At 37.4% G+C, this 11,412-nt stretch overlaps 1 long non-coding RNA gene across 1 annotated transcript in view; it reads left to right on the top strand.

Moving 5' to 3' along the window:
* Window positions 1-9,370, top strand: part of LOC116817730 (uncharacterized) — a 25,316-nt gene extending 15,946 nt beyond the window's left edge. Inside the window, exons 2-3 of the long non-coding RNA XR_004371996.2 lie at window positions 4,292-4,463; window positions 9,289-9,370. This is a non-coding gene — a long non-coding RNA (uncharacterized LOC116817730). The remainder of the gene's footprint in view (window positions 1-4,291; window positions 4,464-9,288) is intronic.
* The last annotated feature ends 2,042 nt before the right edge of the window (window positions 9,371-11,412 follow it).

Here is an 11,412-nt window from a genome sequence, read left to right as displayed (position 1 = left end):
ACCGCCCGGAAGCCAATACCATCGATTTGCGGCCACACTAACCCTAATCCGATATGGTAATACCGATTTTAGCGCTAATCCTCTCATCAGGGAGGAGTACAGAAACCGATTTAAAGAGCCCTTTATATTGATATAAAGGGCCTTGTAGTGTGGACGGGTACAGCGTTAAATCGGTTTAACGCTGCTAAAATTGGTTTAAACGCGTAGTGTAGACCAGGCCTGAGATGTACATGAGTTACCCAGGTGGAAAGTGTTATTCCTTTGAAATCTGCACTGGGATCTAACAGGCAATAGATATTCCCATTGTGTTAATTCACTTGAAAGAATTTACTATTATCCTATACTCCTCTGGCATAGTCTTGTACAACAGTTCTTTGCATTAGTGGTGTGTTAATACTTACTTCTTATCACTATATGTTGGCTAGATAGCCTGTCTAATATAAAACTCCATTAGCCTATAAGACTCGGCTAACACGTACAAAGAGTGTCCGTTAACATACTTGTGCTAGTACTGTACATGATCAAATGGAAACATAATCTAGTTATCTAAATAACTTGCTATTTATCAGAGCTCATATTTCCTCCTAGCAGCATGTAAGCATGGCAGTAACAATTGCCTGATCAAATGAGGACCAGGACAATAATTCCTGACAGTAAAATTCAGCTTGACACTCACCATAATAAATCCATTAAAACTTCCCTAGAGAGTTGCCAGTGAATATAAACTGGAAAAAAATTCTTTCAATTATTTTGGATATGATCCTACTCTTATGATGGTTAATGGCAAAAATCTCACTGATTTCAACAAGCACAGAATTTAGTCCTATCCGGACCACACAAGTGGTCTGATTAGTTGTAACAGGTCCAAAACATTTGATTTTATAGGATTTAAGAAAAAGTGATACGTTAAGGGGGAAGTGAGCATGTGTCCATGAAGCTGCAAGAGCTCCCATTGAGTGCTGTTTGATATACACCTCTACCTCGATATAACACTGTCCTTGGGAGCCAAAAAATCTTAGCACGTTATAGGTGAAACCGTGTTACACTGAACTTGCTTTGATCCACCAGAGTGCACAGCCCATCCCCACACCCCCCTGAAGCACTGCTTTACTGCGTTATATCCAAATTCATGTTATATCGGGTGGTGTTATATCAAGATAGCGGTGTAGTTGTTTTCAGTATTTATTTGGGGGAGCAGTTCATCTTTATAAGCTTCTTGGCCAGCTAAACAAATATTGAGTCAGCAGTTTCCAAAGGAATCTGCTTATAAATGCCATAAAATCTGACTCTCATTTTCCCCTTTATTTCATACCAGCAGATATACTATTACTTCATAGTGGGGAAAAATCAACCTTATGTTTTAAAATATTGGTAGAATTAAGTCTAGAACCAAACAGGAATACTTACATGCAAGCCTAAATCACTATCTTGACTATCCACTATCTGAAGTTGGGAGTGAAGCTCTGGAAAAATCAGCAGTTTTGGTAAGCAGGGCTCTCTATAAAGTTTCTTAGATTTATATTCAAAGTGAAGTTCAGATGGGTCTATCAACACCACGAGTTTCATGAAAACCATAAATAGGCTCAAATTCCCTTGAAAGTCGGCTCAGCTACTATCAAAATATTTATGAATCTCAGCATATATTTTGGAAGCTCTGGTTTTCAGGCTGTAATAAAACCCTAAAATAAATAAGCTTTGGAAATCATGAAGAAACCACTATGCATGTAGTCTATTTTTCCAAGATGCCTCTTAGAGACTTTCAACATTAAGTGGAAGTAATGTTTTAACCCCCTCCTCTCACTCTAATTTCACATGCAATGCATGTATATATTTATTACTGAATGCCTCATCTCTCTACTATATTTCAGTGTGACCTTTAATATTTACATTGTAATTCTGATATAATCATCTATATAGAATTCAATAATTTTCTTACCAAGAAAAAAAACTTGTATTACCTGTTCTAGGAGACAGAGAAGTTGCTGGGTAACAGCCAGTCTTTGGACCATATTCTGCCCTCAGAATCCCATTGTCTTGAAAATGACTCTTTAAATGATGAATTACTAGGCAAAGAAAAGTAGATGAAGGGGGAAATGTGTGACATTTGTGTTATATCCTGAAAGCATACTAATACAGCACAGTCTGGTAACAAATCTGCTGTGTTTACAGTATATAAATATTTTTTTAAAATACTGAACATTGAAATTTTATATAAAACTATGTAAACTTTTAAAGCACATATTAATCCCTCTATTTATATCAGTAATTCTGCTGATGCTTTAAAATTAAAACTAAAAGGAATATTTCTCCAATTTCAATTTAAATACAAGTTCCTGTTTCTTGGAACAGGTTTAAAGGGCAATGGAATTCCCATTAGTTAAAAAGATTTACATATGAATTTTAAAAATTTGATCTGTGAGGGGGGGGAGGCTATGTGTGGGTTAAAAAACTAATACAGTTGCCAAAACAATACAGTTGCCAGATCTTATGTTCCTTAATATACAACTACACACAAAAACTATGTTAAAAACATTATTAAGGTTGCAAACCAAGCATACAAATACTAGCAAATGCCAAAATTAAGATTGACAGACACCCAGTATGCAAAAATTGAAGACCAAATGGTTAAAATATGCAAAGTTAGGAGCAACTGAGAACAAGATCTTTATAATGAGAAGTACTGAGCAATCTTAATAGATGATACTACCTGGTCTGCCTATAATTATATACAAAAACTATGTTAAAAGAATTTTATTATTGTTGGATAAACAAGTTAGAAATGGAGGAATTGAAATTGACTGTGTAACCTTTCTTCTGTCCCTTCTTTGTATGCATTATGATACAATTTTAAATACATATTATTTTTTCTAAAATTCCAACCCGAGGCAGAGAAAATTTCAACTTGAATGGTTAGAGTTTGTCAGTTGAAAACAGGGGCTTATTATAGAAAGTCTTAGGCATTCTTATTAGTAGGGGCCAGTAACAGTACCTTACACAACTTGACAATGTTTTTTTTCCTATTTCAACTATAAATTCTCTAGCACGGAGCTCCCAAACTTGGTTCTTGGCTTGTTCAGGGTAAGCCCCCGGCGGGCCACGAGACACTTTATTTACCTGAGTGTCCAAAGGTACGGCGTCTCACAGCTCCTAGTGGCTGTGGTTCACTGTTCCCAGCCAATGAGAGCTGCAGGAAGCAGGGGCCAGGCCCGTGCCGCTTCCCGCAGCTCCCGTTGTCCGGGAATGGTGAACCGCAGCCACTGGGATGTGCGAGCGGCCATACCTGCGGACGCTCAGGTAAAAAAAGCATCTCGCGGCCCACTGGGGCTTACCCTGAACAAGCCAAGAACCAAGTTTGGGAACCCCTGCTCTAGCGAAAGATAATGGATAGATATTCATCTCTGATGTGGAGACACAGAGTTAAGTATAGATATATCAGGAATGAATTTGGCCTACTTTAGAAATGTACCCATTATGTTCCACCCCATTCGGAAAATGAGGACAAATCCCTTGCAGCTCCCAGAAGATGTAACTTATTGCCACAGGAAGACAAAAGAGATATTTCTGTTGTTTAAAAACATTGTATACACCAAGGAACTCTGTTTATGACTTGAGTGGTTGCAATACAGATTTTATTTTCCCTTGGAACATTGAACATTATTCTAAGTCATGTAATTAATAACACTGTACAATGGTTAGTCCTTGTGAAAAAGAAATAAACATGTGAGTGAGTAGTGAAACAGCATGTGTATGTTAAATGTACGTGCGGATATGAGTTGATTACTGAGTGATATTTAAAACAATTTCTTGTTTTCAATAGAAAAAAATGAAAAGTTCTCATAGCAACATATTGAATATAAGCCAGATTCAATAAAAATTATATGTCTGACTTCCTTATTGAAAAACATCACTACAAATTGATTATGCTCACAACTAGATACATTTTGTATAGAATGTGTGTATCTAAGTTAATTGAGGTTAACCAGGAGTTCAGATTTTTGGCCACTTGCTTATGTGTAGAATGAAAAACTAGGTTTACCTCTTTTCATCTGATCTGCCCTTTTTAGGAACCGAAAAGCATCTTCATATGTATGTAAATATATTATGACATCCTTGCTGGGAGACTATGTATTTTTCATATTTTATATGAGTCATAATATATGGGATTCATTTTTAATGTAGACTAACATCTCAGAGAGTAATCATATTCAGAGATTCTTCTTTTCCTATTGTATGGTCACCAGAGAACATAAATATCACCTTCATTCAATACCCTCTTCGCTTCCCAAAACAGCCCTTTGCAATATCTCTGTAGGATGAAGGTAAACCCAATGGCTTAGGTCTCCATATCCTGTGGACTGAAGAAATGAGATGAGATCATAAACCACACAGAAAATCCTGAAGGTATTGGAGCAGAGTGGGATAGAATAGAACAAGAACTTCCAGACCCCAGAAGAAATCTCTAGGTAAGTAGACAGAGGGGACAACCTGTCCCATACGCCTTCTGAGGACTCAATGAGCCAGAATGTTCTTCTCAATTCTGCCTATGGGGGTACCATATCAGGGCAGGATATTTCATATCCTCCCATTCTGTGTGGTTAAGTGCCTGGTGAGTTCCTATCAACAGCAGAGAAGATGGTCTAAAATCAGACATGAATTGCAAGCTTCTCTCGCCATTATCCTGTCCCAGTAAAATTTCAGTGATGCCAGAAAATATCATACTGCCTCTATATAAATCCATGGTACCCCCACATCTTGAATATGGTGTACAGATGTGGTTGCACCCCAAAAAGATGTACTGGAATTGGAAAAGGTTCAGAAAAAGGCAACAAAAATGGTAAGGGATATGGAACAGCTTCCATATGTGGACAGATTAATAAGACTGGGACTTTTCAGCTTGGAAAAGATATGACTAAGAGGGGATATGATTGAGGTCTCCAAAATCATGACTGGTATGAAAGTAAATAAGAAAGTGTTATTTACTCGTTCTCATAACACAAGAACTGTGGGTCACCAACTGAAATTAATAGGCAGCTAGTTTAAAACAAACAAAAGGAAGTTGTTTTTTTTCCACAGAACACACAGTCAGTAGAATAATTTGCTGGAGGACGTTGTGAAGGCCAAGACTATAACAGGGTTTTAAAAAGAACTAGATAAGTTCATGGAGGATAGGTACATCAATGGCTATTAGCCAGGATGGGCAGGGATGGTGTCCCTAGCCTCTGTTTGCAGAAGCTGGGAATGAGAACAGGGGATGGATCACTTGATGATTACCTGTTCTGTTCATTCCCTCTGGGGCATCTGATATTGGATACTGTCAGAAGACAGGACACTGGGCTAGATGGACCTTTGGTCTGACCCAGTATGGCTCTTCTTATGTTATTTTCTTATGTTCTTATGTTTATAAGGACCCACATTGGGAAACATATGTGATACTAGGCTTTCAGTGTAGCAAAGAAAATTATAACGTGATCAAATGGCTGTGACTTGAAGCTAGACAGAATCAGCCTGGAAATAAGACATACATGTTTAACAATGAGGGTAATTAACCATGGGAATAATTTGCTGAGGACTATGTGGTTTCTTCATCTCTGGCAGTTTTAAAATCAAGAACGGATTTTTTTTTCTAATATATGGTCTAGGGATTGTTTTGGGGGAGTTCTATGCCCTATGTTATACAGGAGGTCAACAAAGAATCACAACAATCCCTTCTAGCCTGGAAATTTATGAATTTATAGGCAGTAGTTCATAATTAAAACAACTCAAAATAACTAGCAACAGAGACTTACAAGAAGGCTAAAACATTTTTCCAAGAAGAAAAAGAAAATACTGACATGTTTATCAATAATACACATTGTGTTCTTTGGAGAGAAGGACTATCAACATTCAGTTTACTCAATAGGCAAGAGCACCAAATCCAATAGTTTTGCTTTTATGTGCATGAAACAATCATCAGAAGATAAAGCTCAATTTAAAAAAATCACACTTTCAATTAGTTCTAGAATCTCATCTCCTTCAGAAGAGCAAGACAGCTATTAGTTCTGCCTTACAGAAACATTTTAGGTGCACAAGTATCCACTATATTAACAGATCATTGGGGGCTGTGTGCATGAACTCAAGTCAGATATGTCCCAAAGTTTGCCATGTGCAGCAAATTGTTAATTCATTGCTAGAACTGTGAAAATAAAATAATATTTAACATTAGGGTCACTTAACTGAGCTGTGGGTCGAAGGCTGAATGCCAAGAATGTAAGCTGAGTATGTCCAGAGGTTGGTACATCAGCAAGCCTACTTCTTCTAGCTAGTGTTCCTTGCCTTCTAACATCTGCCCCCTTTCCATAACAAACAAGTTTTGGGACCCCTGAAAGATATCTGAGGTAAGAAGGGGTATCCCAAGACATGTGAAGGAGAGGGAGAAGTTGCATGGTAAGGAAAGGATATCTAGGGGCAGTTCCCACTTGGATATTGAAGATCATCAGTCTGGAATCTCCATCTGAACTTGAAGGTTGGTTCATTTCCAACCCCTATGAAATACATTGGAACATTCATTTCATGAACTGCTTCATGAATTGAATTATGCCCATCTTTTGTTCTGTATCCCAAATGCTGCTTTAGGCCTTGAGCCGGCAAACTACGTAAGTATGTGCCTAATGTTAAACATGTGAGCAGACCCACTGACATCTCACATGCTTAGAGTTTATCATATGCTCAAATGATTTTTGGATCAGGATCTTAAATTGGAATAGAAAAATCAAATTGAAAAGAAAGTCGCAAAGTCGTGTACTCTGGACAATAGTGTTGCTGGTACATAATGGCCTTATATAGCTAATCCACAGTAGTTTTCTATTAATTTTCATTTAAAAGCCTTTTAGCAGAATCAGTAAAGAAGTGAGCAAATGTAGAGCTACCTTTAGGCCTTTTCATTATTTGTCTCAGATATAAATGGAATTTAATCAAGAGATTGTTAAATCACAGAGAAAGCAAGTTTTTATGTATACTCTCATCTATAGGAGATGATCATGAGTTTCCAAACAGAACCTAGGGACTTAATTAGAAAAATGATTAGCACATTCAAGTAGCCTGAGAAACTGTTCAGTGATGGAGGTATTGCTTGCCTAAAGTATAGGAGAAATGGCTTTCAATAGATGGCAGTAAAGCTGTTTTTTAAAACTGTAGAGAGAAATTAATTACAGCACATGCTACAGCAGTTAAATCTGTCTTTTCCTTTTCTGAGCACAGGCACAAAAATAGTCCTTTGTTAACCAAGAAGATTGAATTCTTTCTCATTATATTTTATGTGAGTTTCGCAGATGTAACCAAAATCACAATTTGGCCTATATTGGCTAACAGGGTTATTTTTGTGCCCACTTTGAGAGTGACAGATTTAGTTGCTGTGAAGCTTGTATTCTCTCTTTAATTTTGAAAAACAGCCATGGGTGCCCTTCTTTGAGAGTTACTCCATCTTTTACCAAGGGTAGAGAGAAAGAGTATCCCAAGGGATCACTCAGTAGCTAGTGTCTCTTCCGGATCCTTTTCAACTTTCATATATAAAAACATGACCCTTTGGGCTAGGATGTGCCTTTTCTGAGGCCTAAGCAGCTAAAGTGCTTCTTTTTCTTAAAAGAAACCATAAATAACAAGACAGACCATCTGGTTCCTGACGTCTCAAGTTCTCCTTCAATGGCTGTTTTCTCACACTGATGCAGGCATAAAATTATTCTGCTAGCTGGTGAGTCCCCTCTCCTAGGGATTTACTCTCAGCTGAGTGGGTCTCACTCTTCTCATATGAACATATGTTTTTCCCATCCTCTGAGAATTTTTAAGATTTTTAAAATTGTTCTTACACCTTTTGTCCAGATTTGGGATATCTTCAACATTTTTATGAATACAAAATCCCCCCACCCCCACCCCATAAAAATTAGATCAGCTCAATCAGAATATTTTGATTCATTTTAATTTTGACCCTTTTCATTACTATTATTTTATTATTTTCTCCTTTAAACTAGAATTTAAAATTCAGATGAAAAGTAATTTGGGCCCCAAACCTGGAACTTTCCATTCTGAAAATGTCAAAGCAGGATAGTTTGACAATTTAGATTCCTTCCCTCCCCCGTAAACATGAAATGTATTGACTCTAACAGATACGGGTATTTTACAATGAAAAAACTTTTATTAAAAAAACACCAACCATCTCTAACCCAACATTCTCTTAACACTTGCTGGCCAGCGTGCCCTCTGTTGTGAGCTACTTGAATAACTATAATGTGGCTCTTTCATATTAAAATTTCCACTGTGAATGTCGTCTTATTTTTCCTAATGATAAAGTGCAGCTGGATTTTGTGTGTTTGTGTGCGTGAGTTTCAATTTTTAGAGCAGTCTTGCACAGCAGTAGACTAGTTGGTCTGTGTTTCTTGTTTCTAACATTAATTTAGCTTGTTTAGGGGTCCCTAAAATCTCCAGATCTCAACTGGTCAGGTCTAGCTCTTTGTGAACACAGTCTCTGGCTATTGCTGCTTCTTAATGCCTTGATCCAGTAAAGCATTAACTCACATGTTTAATTTTACATACATGCTTTATGCCATTCCTATCAGCAAGGCATATATGCACATGCATGCATTGTCTCATTGGAGATTATAGGAGTTGTGCACATGCTTTAAGTGCTTTCTGAATAGGGATTTGTTTACTCGTGAGGTTAAGGTTAAGCATTAGGTTGTGAGGAGGGAACATATGGGAGCCAGGGACCTAGGAATAGAAAGAAATTCTATGCCTGTATAGAAGTAGGGAGGCAGAACTCGGCAGCCCTGCTTGGAAGAAAGACCAGAAGGTCTGAAATAAGCATAACCCAAAAGGGTCTTCATTGCCCCTCTCTATGCCTCACATCTCCTTTGGGAGGCAGCAGGTATTAGAGTTAAAATGGATGGGTGCAGCTGATACCTCTTTGAGTTTGTTTCAGGCTCTGTGAAGCATTAAGTAGACATCAGTTAAACTCTGGTCATGCTTTCAAGATTTTCTTTGCACACCCATGTTGAAAACTTGATTTAAAAAAAAAAAAGAAAGATGAAATGATGAACTCATCATACGACTCCAGAAGCTGGGTCTTTAGGTATGGACCTATAGAGTGTGTGCGTTAATCCAGTCCTTGAGATCAGTGGGGATGTCGCAAGGTAGGGAAGTAAATGAAATGTTGCTGCTGGGATATGAGCAGGTAAGGCTAGATGAGATCTCTTCTACTGCAGAACTGAGACTGATTCCTTTGTTTTTTTTTATGACATTGTATTGTTTTTCTTATAGTAATTAAAATACTTTACAAAGTACAGAAAATAGGGCAGGACTTCTCTTGAAAAGACCAGCTAGTCCCAGAGGGAAAATACAACATCCATGAAATGCTTTGTGTGAAGTCTGATAGAAGTTTCCAGATTCAGGTAAAAGAGAACATGATCTTGTTGTTCTTTTATGCTACTATTTTTTCAGAACTATATTAATTATGCTTTATTACACTGCTTGGTATGTGTATCATTTTTTCTGGAAAATATGCCTATGGAGTTTTGTTGTTTTAAATGAGTGGTTTTGCCTGTAGGTGAGATATTTGATTATGGAAATACTACAGATGGAATTAATGTAACAGATCCAGAAAGCACGGCTTATAGCCCATGCTGTAGACTGAAATGATTTAAATGATGTCTGGTGGGACCTTGAGTTTATACCCAGAACTAGAAGCATATGCATGTCAAGATGGCGAGAACAGCAGTTTGCTTAAAATAATTAAAAACCTGGGATAATACTGTTGTTTTTGCAGTTGTTGAAATAAGAATTGCTTCTCTTTAGAAGTCTGCACACATGATTTCCATCAAGATACTTGCCTTAAATAAGCCTTGACTGAGCTTGATGAGGCAATCTGAAACTCATGATCCTTACCCCAACCTTGTCCTCTTTGATAGCCCGCATTGATTAAAATCACTTGGATTAGTGCAATTTGCTGAAACACTACCAGGATGAGGCTTCCATGATGACTGCAACAAGAGACTCTTGTATGTGCTATGCTGAAACCCTCTCATTATTATTAGGTCTGTGAGGTTCATGATGCAAATGATAAACTGGATTGTCTGATGGTCTGTAGGTTTCTTAATTCTATAGCATACAACAATCTTCACAGGAAAGAAAAATTAGAGCAATCATTGGGTTAAATAATTCATTCTTTTTTCAGGGACACTATGCTCTCTATCCCAAACTGTCTGACCACTAATTAATTCCTATTATCCATTAATGGTTTGCATCATTCATGGACCATAATACAGTGAGAAATGCTTATGATATTATTACACATTTGACCCTTTTGTTTAGCTGTATTTTAGATTCTGTCAGTCTATGACTCTGCTATGAAAGTTTGCTCCAAGCGAGAACATCTTAAATTACAAAGTTCTAAAACTGGAGACAGGTTTTTCCCCAAACCTTATCTGAAAATATCTGTCTGGCTACTTTTTTGTTGAGTGAAATATAGTAACACTTAAAGATTGTGTTTATAAGTCAATGCAGCTTTGATTGCTTTCATAGATTCTAGGACTGGAAGGGACCTTGAGAGGTCATCGAGTCCAGTCCCCTGTCTTCATGGCAGGACCAAATACAGTCTAGACCATCCCTGACAGACATTTATCTAACCTACTCTTAAATATCTCCAGAGATGGAGATTCCACAACCTCTCTAGGCAATTAACTAGTTTGAGCTATGAGAGGAGTTATTACAGTGACCATGTTCCTTCATGTATTTCATTTTGAATGTTGTTGTTTTTTCCTTTTACTGTGCATGTATCAGCATTTTCATTTAACATTTCTTAATGATATTTTATGATGCACAACTGTAAATATATTGATCTAGTCACATGCATGATTGATTCCTATTAAAGCATGTACATAGATGGAGGAAGCACCTCTCTTGTGTGTGTTCCCCAGTTTCATTGTGAAAAGACTGTGGTTTCAAGCTTCCAAAGGCTTGTGAGTATTTCATATGAGTAAAGTTATTCATTGGCAATTTTTTAGCTGGCTTTGCTGTATTTTGAATTGACTTGGGCTACACAAGTTTCAGTGAAGACATGAAAGACTGTCATTGCCTCTCCAGCTGTAGATTAACAAGACATCCAGGAGAGATTGTAACAATTCAGATAAAACCACGTTTCATCAGAATTTGCTGATTTGGCAAAATTGAAATGATCCACAGAACTAGTTTGATTTAATCAAAGTTCTGATGAAAACCTGCTTGATTTCTAATGGAAATTTACCCACCCATCTTCTTGGCCCTTCCGGGGGGCAGGGGAGCAGAGGTGGAGCCTGGGCTTTCAGGGACCACAACTTTAATCAGAGCAAAATCAAAATTTGAAATAATTCCATTCATGAAAGATTTAGTTATCTCCAGATCTAGTGT

The sequence above is a fragment of the Chelonoidis abingdonii genome, chromosome 19 (assembly GCF_003597395.2).
Source record: "Chelonoidis abingdonii isolate Lonesome George chromosome 19, CheloAbing_2.0, whole genome shotgun sequence".
Lineage (NCBI taxonomy): Eukaryota > Metazoa > Chordata > Testudines > Testudinidae > Chelonoidis > Chelonoidis abingdonii.
Note: the sequence above shows the minus strand (reverse complement) of the source record. Positions and strands in the feature narration are given on the sequence as shown.